The following is a 10,160-nucleotide window of genomic DNA, read 5'->3' on the forward strand; positions in this document are numbered from 1 at the left end:
AGACCATAAAAGCAAAGATGGAGATATCTCCCCCAAAGAAGCAATTCTGCCTCAAGTCTGCAACATGGAACCCTGCCTGGGTTTCCATCCTGCAGATTTCTGACTCAGGACTGCAATCTCCACTCTTCCCTGAATCTCCAGCCTGCTGGCCCGCTCTTACATTCCAAACTTGCCTGCCCTCCCACCCTGTGAGCCAATTCCATATATATATTTCCTATACAGTTCTGTTTCTCTGAAGAATCCTGACTGATACGATTACGCTGGGTCCACCCAGATAATCCAGGATAATCTCCCTATTTTATTAATTTTATTTTTTTTTAATTTTGGCCACGCCTCACGGTGCAGCATGTGGGATCTTAATTCCCTAACCAAGGATCGAATCTGCGCCCCCTGCCGTGGAAGCTCGGCGTCTTGACCACTGAACCATAATCTCCCTATTTTAAAGTCAGCTAATTAGCAACCTTAACTCCATCTGCTACCTTTACTCCTTGTTGCCATATAACCCACCATTTTCACAGGTTCTGGGGATGAAGACATGAACATCTCTGGGGGGGGGTGGAAGAATTTATTCTGCCTCTAGTCAAAATGTAAATAAATAGAGCTTTGTTTTCCTCCCATAATAATATGTCTGGAAGTGGAAGTTGAGGCTTGGGGGCATTGCTCTATGACTCAGGCTCTTTATAGCCTTCCATATGTTGGCTTTGGTTCTTAAGCTCGCCACCTCATGCTCACAAAACAGCTGCCTCAGCCCCCAACATTATATCTTCATACCACTATGCCAAGCAGGAAGGAAGAGAACAGGCAGAAAGGCCTTCCCCTTTCATTCAAGGCAACAAACCTTTCCTGCAGCTTTCCACAAACTCCTTTTTGCATGTACTGATGGGACCCGAGTTACGTGGCCATTTCTAGCTGCAAAAGACACTGGGAAAGTATGTGACTTTGTACCCTGTATGGAGAGAGGCAGGTGAAACAGAGGGGGCTTTGAAATGGCTTTGGGTATCCGTGCTGTGATGTCTGCCACACAAGTTCACACACAGCTTTGCATGGCAGACCTGGCACTGGGCGGCGTCCTGCAGGGGGCTCGTGGCCACTACTCTTTTTCATGATCCTGTCTTAACAGCAGATTGTCTGCACAAATCAGGGAAGCCTTGTGGTAGGAGTGTGACTCTCACTGTTGTTTGAACTCGGTCAGTTCTTCATCAGTGAAGCAGAGTTGCTCTGAGGATGAATGAGATAAGCTGTGTAGATTTGTTAGGTAGCAGAGCAAGTTACTTTTACCCAGAAATCACAGCCTGGGGGAGGCCAGAGGAGCTGCAGGGGGAAGACGGGAGACCCAACCCTGGGGCCCCAGCCCACCCATCACAGAATGTGCAGCCCTCCATCTCCAAAATGCTGTCTCCACCCCTTGCAAGTTCTTTATTGGTACTATCGATTATTCTTGTTAATTAATTAGTGTTTGCTGAGTGAAGGAGAGAGACCCATTGGGCCAAAACCTCTTTCAAGCTGCCAGGGGACCCAGAGCAGGGCAGGAGAGATTTCAGCAGGAACAGGAAGGCAAAGGCCCTTGGAGGAAAATCAAAGTCCCCTTCATTCCAGGCTCTCTCCTCCCAAGCACCGTGAAGGGAGCTGGGGACCCCGGGCCTGCTGGTGACAGTGACTAACTGTGGGGCAAGCCCGGGGGAGGGGGCCAGGCCAGCTCCACTATGTTTATGGCCCTGGCTTGGCGGTGGGGGGGGGGGCTCCCGGGTGAGCTCAGGGGGTGGCTGTGTGCCAGGTGGGGGGCTGGGGGAAGCAGCACCCATGGGGTTGGGTGGGGAGTGCGGGGAGGGAAGGAGGGAGGAGCCAGGTGGGGAAGGAGGGGAGCAGCACAGCGTGTTATAAGACACTAAACCCTGGTTGAAACATTGTTTCTTTTATTTTAAAGAAAGAATTAAGGGATGTTGCTTAAGAAAAACAGAGAGGGGGAACTGAAAAAGAGGCGAAGACAGAGCAATAGACAGAAAGACAAGGAAGGACAGGAGGGAACAGGAGAGAGGACCAGGAATTAACGAGGCTGGGCACCAGATATGGGCGGGAGGTAGGGGGCTGCTCCTCGGAGGTGGGGAACCTCGCTCAGGTCTCAAAGAATGGCTTTGAATTTGGCATCTCTGACCCCAAAGGCCAAGCTTTTCACCAGGCCACAGGCTGTGGAGGTGGAGGGGGAGAGGGAGGCTCTGGGGACGAGGGGGCCCAGGTATAAATCACCTGGTGGGGGAGGAGCTTGGTAGCCCCACAGTGGCCCTCGGGATCACCCTGATCAAATGCCCTCGGCGTGTTCTCTATGATCTGTGGTGACAGCTGCCGTCCCTGGTGGAACTGGGCTGCCTCCCCTGCGTCCTTGAGGTATGGCCTTGCCTGGAGGTTAAGGGCTGTGACTCTAGAGCCAGATGGCTTGGATCCAAATCCTGGCTCTGCCATTTGAGAAAACTACTTAAATCCTTATGCCTCAGTTTCCTCTTATGGAAAATAAGGGTAATAATAGTTTCCATCTAATAGGGCTGTTAGGGGTGTTCAGTGATGTATGTAGTGTGCTCAGAACCAGCATCAAATAAGTACTCAACAAGTTTAGCTGTCGTTAGATACTTCTTTACTAACAAAATCCTTATGTTGTTGAGGATGGCAATGTGCCCAGCTAAAAAACTACATTTCCCAGCTTCCCTCACAGTTAGGATACCCCATGAGACGTTAGAGGAGGTCATTGTGCGGGTCTTCCAGGAAATCTCTTTAAAAGGGACTGACTCTTCTGGCAAGCACATCCTTTCCCCCCTTCTTCATGCCAGGAAGGTGGGTATGATGACCTGAGCTGCAGCAGCCATTCTGCAGCCCTGAGGTCCCCTTGAGATAGAAGCCATGCACTAAGGGTGGTGGAGCAGAAAGTTAAAGGAGCCAGAGACACTGACCACATCGAGCAGCTGGACCTCCTGTCTCCATAAGCCCTTTGCCTGAGAGAAAAACAAACCCTTAACTTGTTTAAACTACTGTAGCTTCAGGTTTCTGTTAATTGCTGCCCAAAAAATCCAAGCTGATACAGATAGAAAAGTTAAATAGATTCTAGAAGAGTTAGAGAAATTTAAACTGATAAATCCAAAATGGGTGATTTGTGGAAAGTGGGTGTGGTTGGGGACATGTCTGGGAGATTTCAAATAACCTCAGAGGTCCCATGACCTGTCCCTTGGACTAGAGTATCTGTGAGTCCAAGTCAGGGAGTGATTGTCTTATTATTGTCTTCACCAAAGCAATGAGAAAAAAGGTTTTCTAGAAACCAGTGCAGAGCACAAGCTCCTAGACATCAACATCCCATTGTGAGGAAGGGAGGGAAGCCCCCAGAAGACCACCAGAAACAGGACTGTTTAGCAACCTGAGGTCATATGGGCAGCTACTGATGTTACCTATCTGCACGGCTCACTTCATGCTTCTGAGGATGACACACACTCTAAGCCTTAGAAAGTCTCAAAAGGCCACTGCTGTGTTGGGATGAGGGGAAGGAGGGCCCTAGGATAATTCTCATCTCTAAACCTCTGCAGTTCTCCTATGGGTCCGTGTCCAGCGGATGTTCCATGCCTGGAATGTCTCATGATCCTTGGGACACAGTGTGTACCATATCGCAGGTGCAGCCCCAGGTGAGATCGGGGGTTCTCGGCTCCTCGGGTCCTGGTCCTTGGGTTGGATGGTGGCCACTTCTTGCAGGAAATAAGGAAGGGCTATATCTTCCCAGCGGAGTAGGGGTGAGCTGCTCCCTGCACCACTTCCCCAATTTCAGCTCTTTGAAATGAATGAGAAGAGAAGGCCAAGGGGCCAGGAGAGGCCCCAGAAAGGTGTTCCCCGCTCAGACACCTGCGAGGGTGGGCTGAGGAGAAGCCGCGTGCGTTGATGTGTTTGTTTGAAAGAAGGACACCAGATTAGAAAGACGGTAGCACTGAGTTTCCCCGTTGGGGCCTGAGGCCACGGGGCAAGGAGAGGCCAGCACTGGGTGGAGGGCAGCAGTGAAGACCTCCGGAAGCCGGCCAGGGAGGCTCCGGGCTCCCTGTGAGTGTACGCGAAGACTTTGTGGGTCCCTGGCTTCCACGTGCCTTCTGCAGGTCTCTACACATGAGCGCGCTTTCTCATCAGTGAATTTCTTAGTTGACATGGAGTCAAGCGTGTTTGCAAATGTGGGGAAAGTATCTGATTCTCTCGTGGAATCTTGGCTTAGAAGCGGGGTGGAGCCCCAGGGCTAAGGGAGGAGGGGGAACCCCACCCCCACAGAACCGGCAGCCTCCCACACGAGGGCAAAACAGAGACGGTTCATCTCCGCAGAGAACACCAAGTAGAGATCAAAACCAAGTAGGCTCAGGATGAAGCTATAGGCCAAACTTCCTCGGAGGTACAGGATTTCGGGGGTGGAGGAGTCAATGCCTGGAAAAGCCCCCTGAAGCTACTTTCACACAGGAGAGCATTCTGAGAACTGCAGTACCAGGGTGGCTAGAGCCACATCCAGCCCATTCAAGGTTTGTCTCCTCACCAAGAAAGGCTTCCCGGGTCTCTCATTCATTCGTTTAGCCATTCACTTATTCTGTCCACAATTCCTTTGCGGGGCCGTGCACATAATAAATAGTTCACTCTAAGTCATATCTCTCGATTCCTCTGGTGCTCAGTTCTAAATTCACTGCCTCCCTTCTTTTTCTGGGGGTCTCTGATCCAGCTTGCTCTCCTGCTTGTTGAGCTGCATCCCGGAGGTGCAAGGGCAGCACAGAGCTAGCTAGAGTCAGCCCCTTTGCCTTGCTTCAAAGTCATGGATGCCACCCAGTCCTGGCCACTAAAGTATCATTGAACAAGAGGTCCATTTCTGTCATTTTGGCTCAGGGTCCCAGAATTTCTGCTACACTATTAGGATCTCCTCAAGGGTCTGAAGTTGACCCAAAGTTGTTGAGAGCCTTCATTCATCTAACACCTACTTTTTAAGTGCTTCCTGAATACCAAGCACTTCACCAGGCATACCTCGGAGACACTGGGCGTTCAGTTCTGGACCACCACGATAAAGCGAACATAGCAATAAAGTGAGTCAGATGGCTTTTTCGGTTTCCCGGTGCATATAAAAGTTATGTTTACACTATACTGTAGTTCTAGTAAGCATGCAATAGCATTATGTCTAAAAAACAATGTACATACCTTAATTTTTATTTATTTATTTATTTGCTGCTTTTCCAACTTTAGAAAAACAAATCCAGGTGCCAGTGCCCCAGTGCCCTCCTCCACCCCAGCCATAAGTTAAATAACTTAGAGACAGAGTTGGGGTCAGGTGGGGAGTGGGTGGGAGAGGGAGGGAGGAGAGCCCACTACAGCCGCTGCAGCGCCCGCTTCTTGTCCGTCTTTTTCTTGCCTGCTAGCTTCTTATCATGCTCACCCGCGTGCTTCTTGGCCATGGGCCCCTCAGCCCCTCCCGGGCGCCCAGGAGCCATGGCGTCGGCGGTGGAGGCCGCAGCCCCGCTGCCCAGGGACCGGCCGGCCCCGGCCCTCCCGCCGCTGGGCCCGCCTTTGCCCCGGGGATCTCTGTGAGCAGGCATGCGCGCCGTCCGCCTCCTCCGTGAGGGCAGACGCGGGGTTAGGGTGGGTCAGCAGGCACTTGATGGTCAGCAGCACGTGCCAGATGCCCGGCTCAGCTGTCCAGCCCGTCTTGAGCACGTTGATGCATATCTCACCGGTGGCGCCCACATTTGGGTGGAAGATCTTGGTCAGGAAGTAGCCCTCCCCTGTGTGGGGAGGCAGGGAAATCCTTCCCCAGCAGGAGTTTCATGAGGAATAGGTCTCCGGCGTATGGGGTCCCCTCAGGGCCCTCGATGGTGACCTGCGGGTCAGTGAGGCCCTCCTCGTTGGGAAAGACCTTGATGCCATCAGGTAGGTCAGCTGTCAGTGTCGTCGCCTCCTTGTACACCAGGCGGATGATGCGGGCGGGGCAGGTTCACGACTGCTGCCGGCCGGGGGCGGGTCCCCCCGGCCCCCTGTCTGCGCCCTCCGGCCGCCGGCGGGGTGGGCACCCAACCACTGCCGCTGTGGCCCTAGCGAGGCCCCGGTGGCCCTGGTCTGCTCCCCGCTCCCTCCGAGGCCCGCAGTGAACCTTGCTGTCTGCAGCTCCGCCCACCACCCGCCCACTGCTGCCCGGCCCGCACTAAGGTACATACCTTAATTTAAAAATACTTTATTGCTAAAATATGCTAGCCCTCCTCCGAGCCTTCAGCAAGTCGTAAGTTTTTTTGCAGTGGTAACATCAGTGATAACTGATCCCAGATATAATAAAATAATGATGAAACAGTTTGAAATATTGTGAGAATCACCAAAATGTGACACAAAGACACGAAGTGAGCAAATACTGTTGGAAAAAAATGGTGCCTATAGAGTTGTTCAACACAGGGTGGCCACAAACCTTCAATTTGTTTAAAAAACAAAAAGCACAGTACCTGCATACAAAGCACAATAAAGCGAGGTATGCCTGTACATGTAGCTTTTCTTGCTGGGACTTAAGCACCAGAAAATCCACAAGAATTGCTGTATTTCTGAGATACACACACGGGCAAGGTCTTCAAAATAAAAACAGAACCATGGCACCAAGGTCAGGCTAGGTTTGAATTTTCATTAGCTCTCCTGGGGAAATAGATGGAGGAACCAGGATGGAAAACCAAAAAATCCATAGGCAACCTCTACAACAAAATTGGTAAGGAGAAATCCCATGAACACCCAAATATGAGTGGGCGAAGTCAAGCACCCAGTAGCAATAGACCTGTGTAGTATCAGCAACTGTGCCAGAGGGAGCGGGGACAAGACCAAGTTGCTTCTGATGGCTGGAGCAGCTAGAGACCCTTCAAACCACCAGCAGGTGCTGGGCTGAAAGTGTGACAGGCCAACGTGAAACGAGCAGTGATGCTGGGAAGGGTCTCAGCAGGCCCTGAATAGCAGGGGAGGGTGCCCTGGAGCAGTCTAGACCTGACAACTGTTGAAACTCACAAATGAGGGTTCCTTTTCAGGACGGAACCACACACAGAGAAGGGACTACTGGTTGGAGTCTTCAAACTGAGGAGGACTGGGACAGCAGGGGCGAAAGAGAGATAAAGTCTAGAATTCTGCGTGGCTCAAGATGGAAGCCACTATCCATATATGGCTTTTTTTTTTTTTTTTTTTTTTTTTTTCTTTTTGCGGTATGCGGGCCTCTCACTGTTGTGGCCTCTCCCGTTGCGGAGCACAGGCTCCGGACGCGCAGGCCCAGCGGCCATGGCTCACGGGCCCAGCCGCTCCGCGGCATATGGGATCCTCCCAGACCGGGGCACGAACCCGTATCCCCTGCATCGGCAGGCGGACTCTCAACCACTGCGCCACCAGGGAGGCCCCATATATGGCTTTTGACATTTAAGCTAACTAAAATTAAATTTAAATATTTAGTTCTTTTGTTGCATTTGTCATGTTTCAAATTCTTTTGTTTATTTTTCTTTACTTTTAAAATTAATTAAAAATTTTTTTTTCCAGTTTTAAAGGTTACTTTCTATTTATTATAAAATGTTGGCTATGTTGTACCCTACATTCTTTTTTTTTTTTTTTGCGGTACGCGGGCCTCTCACTGTTGTGGCCTCTCCCATTGCGGAGCACAGGCTCCGGATGCGCAGGCTCAGCAGCCATGGCTCCCGGGCCCAGCCGCTCCATGGCATGTGGGATCTTCCCAGACCGGGGCACGAACCCGTGTCCCCTGCATCGGCAGGTGGACTCTCAACCACTGAGCCACCAGGGAAGCCCTGTACCCTACATACTTGAGGTTATCTTACAGCCAGAAGTTTGTACCAATCCCTCCTCCACCATATATTGACCCTCCCCCCCCACTAGTTTGTTCTCTATATCTGTGAGTCTGCTTCTTCTATGTTATATTCACTAGTTTGTTCTATTTTTAGATTCCACATATAAGTGATACCATACAGTATTTGTCTTTTCCTGACTTATTTCACTTAGCATAATGCCCTCAAGTCCATCCACATTCCTGCAAATGGCATAATTTTGTTTTTTTTATGGTTGAGTAGTATTCCATTGTGCATATATAGATCAACCACATCTTTTTTGTCCTTTCATCTGTTGATGGACATAGGTTGTTTCCATATCTTGGCAACCGTAAATAATGCTGCTACGAACGTTGGGGTGCATGTATCTTTTTGAATTCACGTTTTTGGTTTTGGTTTTGGTTTGGATATATACCCAGGAGTGGAATTACAGGGTTGTATGGTAGTTCCATTTTTAGTTTTTTGAGAAACCTCCACACTGTTTTCCACAGTGACTGCACCAATTTCCATTCCCACCAACCATGTACAAGGGTTCCATCACGTTCCTAATTCTTACAGCCACCTGTGGCTGGTGGCTTCCATTTTATGGTTACTGTATAGGACAGTGCAGACATAGAACATTTCCAACATCATAGAGAGTTCTACTGGACAGCACTGGAGATAAAAGTCGGGGAGGGAAGCAGAGGTCTCAGAAAGAAAGAGGTCATCTTTTTCTCATTTCAAGAAAACAACCAAAGAGCAAGTTCTTGAGCAGAAAGCTAGAAAAACTATCTTTCCCATATCCCCTTCCTAACAGTTCAGTAACACACAGCTCCCTTAGACAAGGGCAAAGGAAAAGGACTGCAGTCAAATGCCCCCCAAAAGGCCAAGTCACTTATAAGGGAAAGAAAATCAAATTGTCATCAGACTTTCCAACAGCAATACTTTGTGCCAAAATTTTTTTTTAAATAGATCAATATATTAAAGCTATTCCAGGAAAGTAAAAGTGAGTGAAGGATGTTCTATGCAGACAAACTGATAGTCAAGTGTAAAGACTGCAGACAAACTTTTGAACATCCAAGAAATCCCCATGAACCCCTCCTAAGGACTTTACTAAAAATGAACTAAGACAATAAAAATGATTGGAGTGGGCTTCCCTGGTGGCACAGTGGTTGAGAGTCCGCCTGCCGATGCAGGGGACACGGGTTCGTGGCCCGGTCGGGGAGGATCCCACATGCCACGGAGCTGTTGGGCCCGTGAGCCATGGCCGCTGGGCCTGCGCATCCGGAGCCTGTGCTCCGCAGCGGGAGAGGCCACATCAGTGAGAGGCCCACGTACCGCAAAGAAAAAAAAAAAAAAATGATTGGAGTAATATTGACTAAGGCTGGAGATGAGCATTAAAAATGTAAATATATTTAATATATAGAAACATATGCTTAATATACAAATGTAATTTTATGTTTATATAAATGTATATAAATACAGTCAAATTATCAAAAAAGAGGGAAGAATGTGAAGAGCATTTGAAAACCATAATAAGATATCTGAGTACCTTAAAGGTCTTAATCAGGAGTACAAAGCCATTGCAAGGAAAGAATAGTGGGTGGTTCTGCCCTCCCTAATATGTCACCTTGGTGCTGTAACTTCTCTGATGCTCAGTTATCCCAACTGGAAGATGGAGGGAAATAAAACCTTCCTTGCCTAACCCGTAGGGTATGAAAAAGTGGTTGACATTCTATAAACATCAAATTTTATTAACCTAGGACCTGGAAAAAAATAGTGCTTTTAAGAGCCGAAGAGACTGGAGGTTTCAGCCAAAGTGTGTGAGCGGGAGGAGATGAGGATGCAGCTGAGCTACTCAAGCCTTTTGCTTCTCTCTGGAAGATGCGAGCCCTGGCCACTCCTTAGGCTGCTCTGGGCTGCACCAGAAGTGCGGAGCCACACGCTAGGGAAGTAAGCCCCCCAGGGACCTTTGAGGAAGCATGCTTTTCTGGAAGGACAGAAAACAAGGCAAGCTGGGGGACAAGGATGGGTGGAAGAGAAAGCCTAAGTCAGAAGATTAGAGACCCAGCTGGCAGGCTTCACTCCTGAGACTGGAAGATCTTGGCTGGAAGGAGAAAATCAAATAGGGGGTAGTCATTTGTTGGGGGGCATACATAGGAGTCACAAGGTCAAGTAGTCCCCACAGACACAGAGGAGGCAACTCTAGCTTTGTGCTGGTTTCAAAGACACACCCCTCCTCCTTCCCTAGCAGGTGGGGACGGACGACCCTCATATGCACCAGCCAAGTTACATCCGCCAAATGCGCACCCAAAACATCCAGAGAAATTTGAACTCTGGGTCCCAACC

The 10,160-nt window shown here is 49.5% G+C and overlaps 1 pseudogene across 1 annotated transcript; it reads right to left on the minus strand.

Moving 5' to 3' along the window:
- Positions 1 to 5,317: 5,317 nt before the first annotated feature.
- Positions 5,318 to 5,962, minus strand: LOC309802938 (ubiquitin-conjugating enzyme E2 S-like; annotated as a pseudogene). Its single transcript has one exon. The product of its transcript is annotated as a ubiquitin-conjugating enzyme E2 S-like (transcript).
- Between the last annotated feature and the right edge of the window lie 4,198 nt (positions 5,963 to 10,160).

Source organism: Mesoplodon mirus (assembly GCF_964341445.2).
Source record: "Mesoplodon mirus genome assembly, chromosome: 4".
Lineage (NCBI taxonomy): Eukaryota > Metazoa > Chordata > Mammalia > Artiodactyla > Ziphiidae > Mesoplodon > Mesoplodon mirus.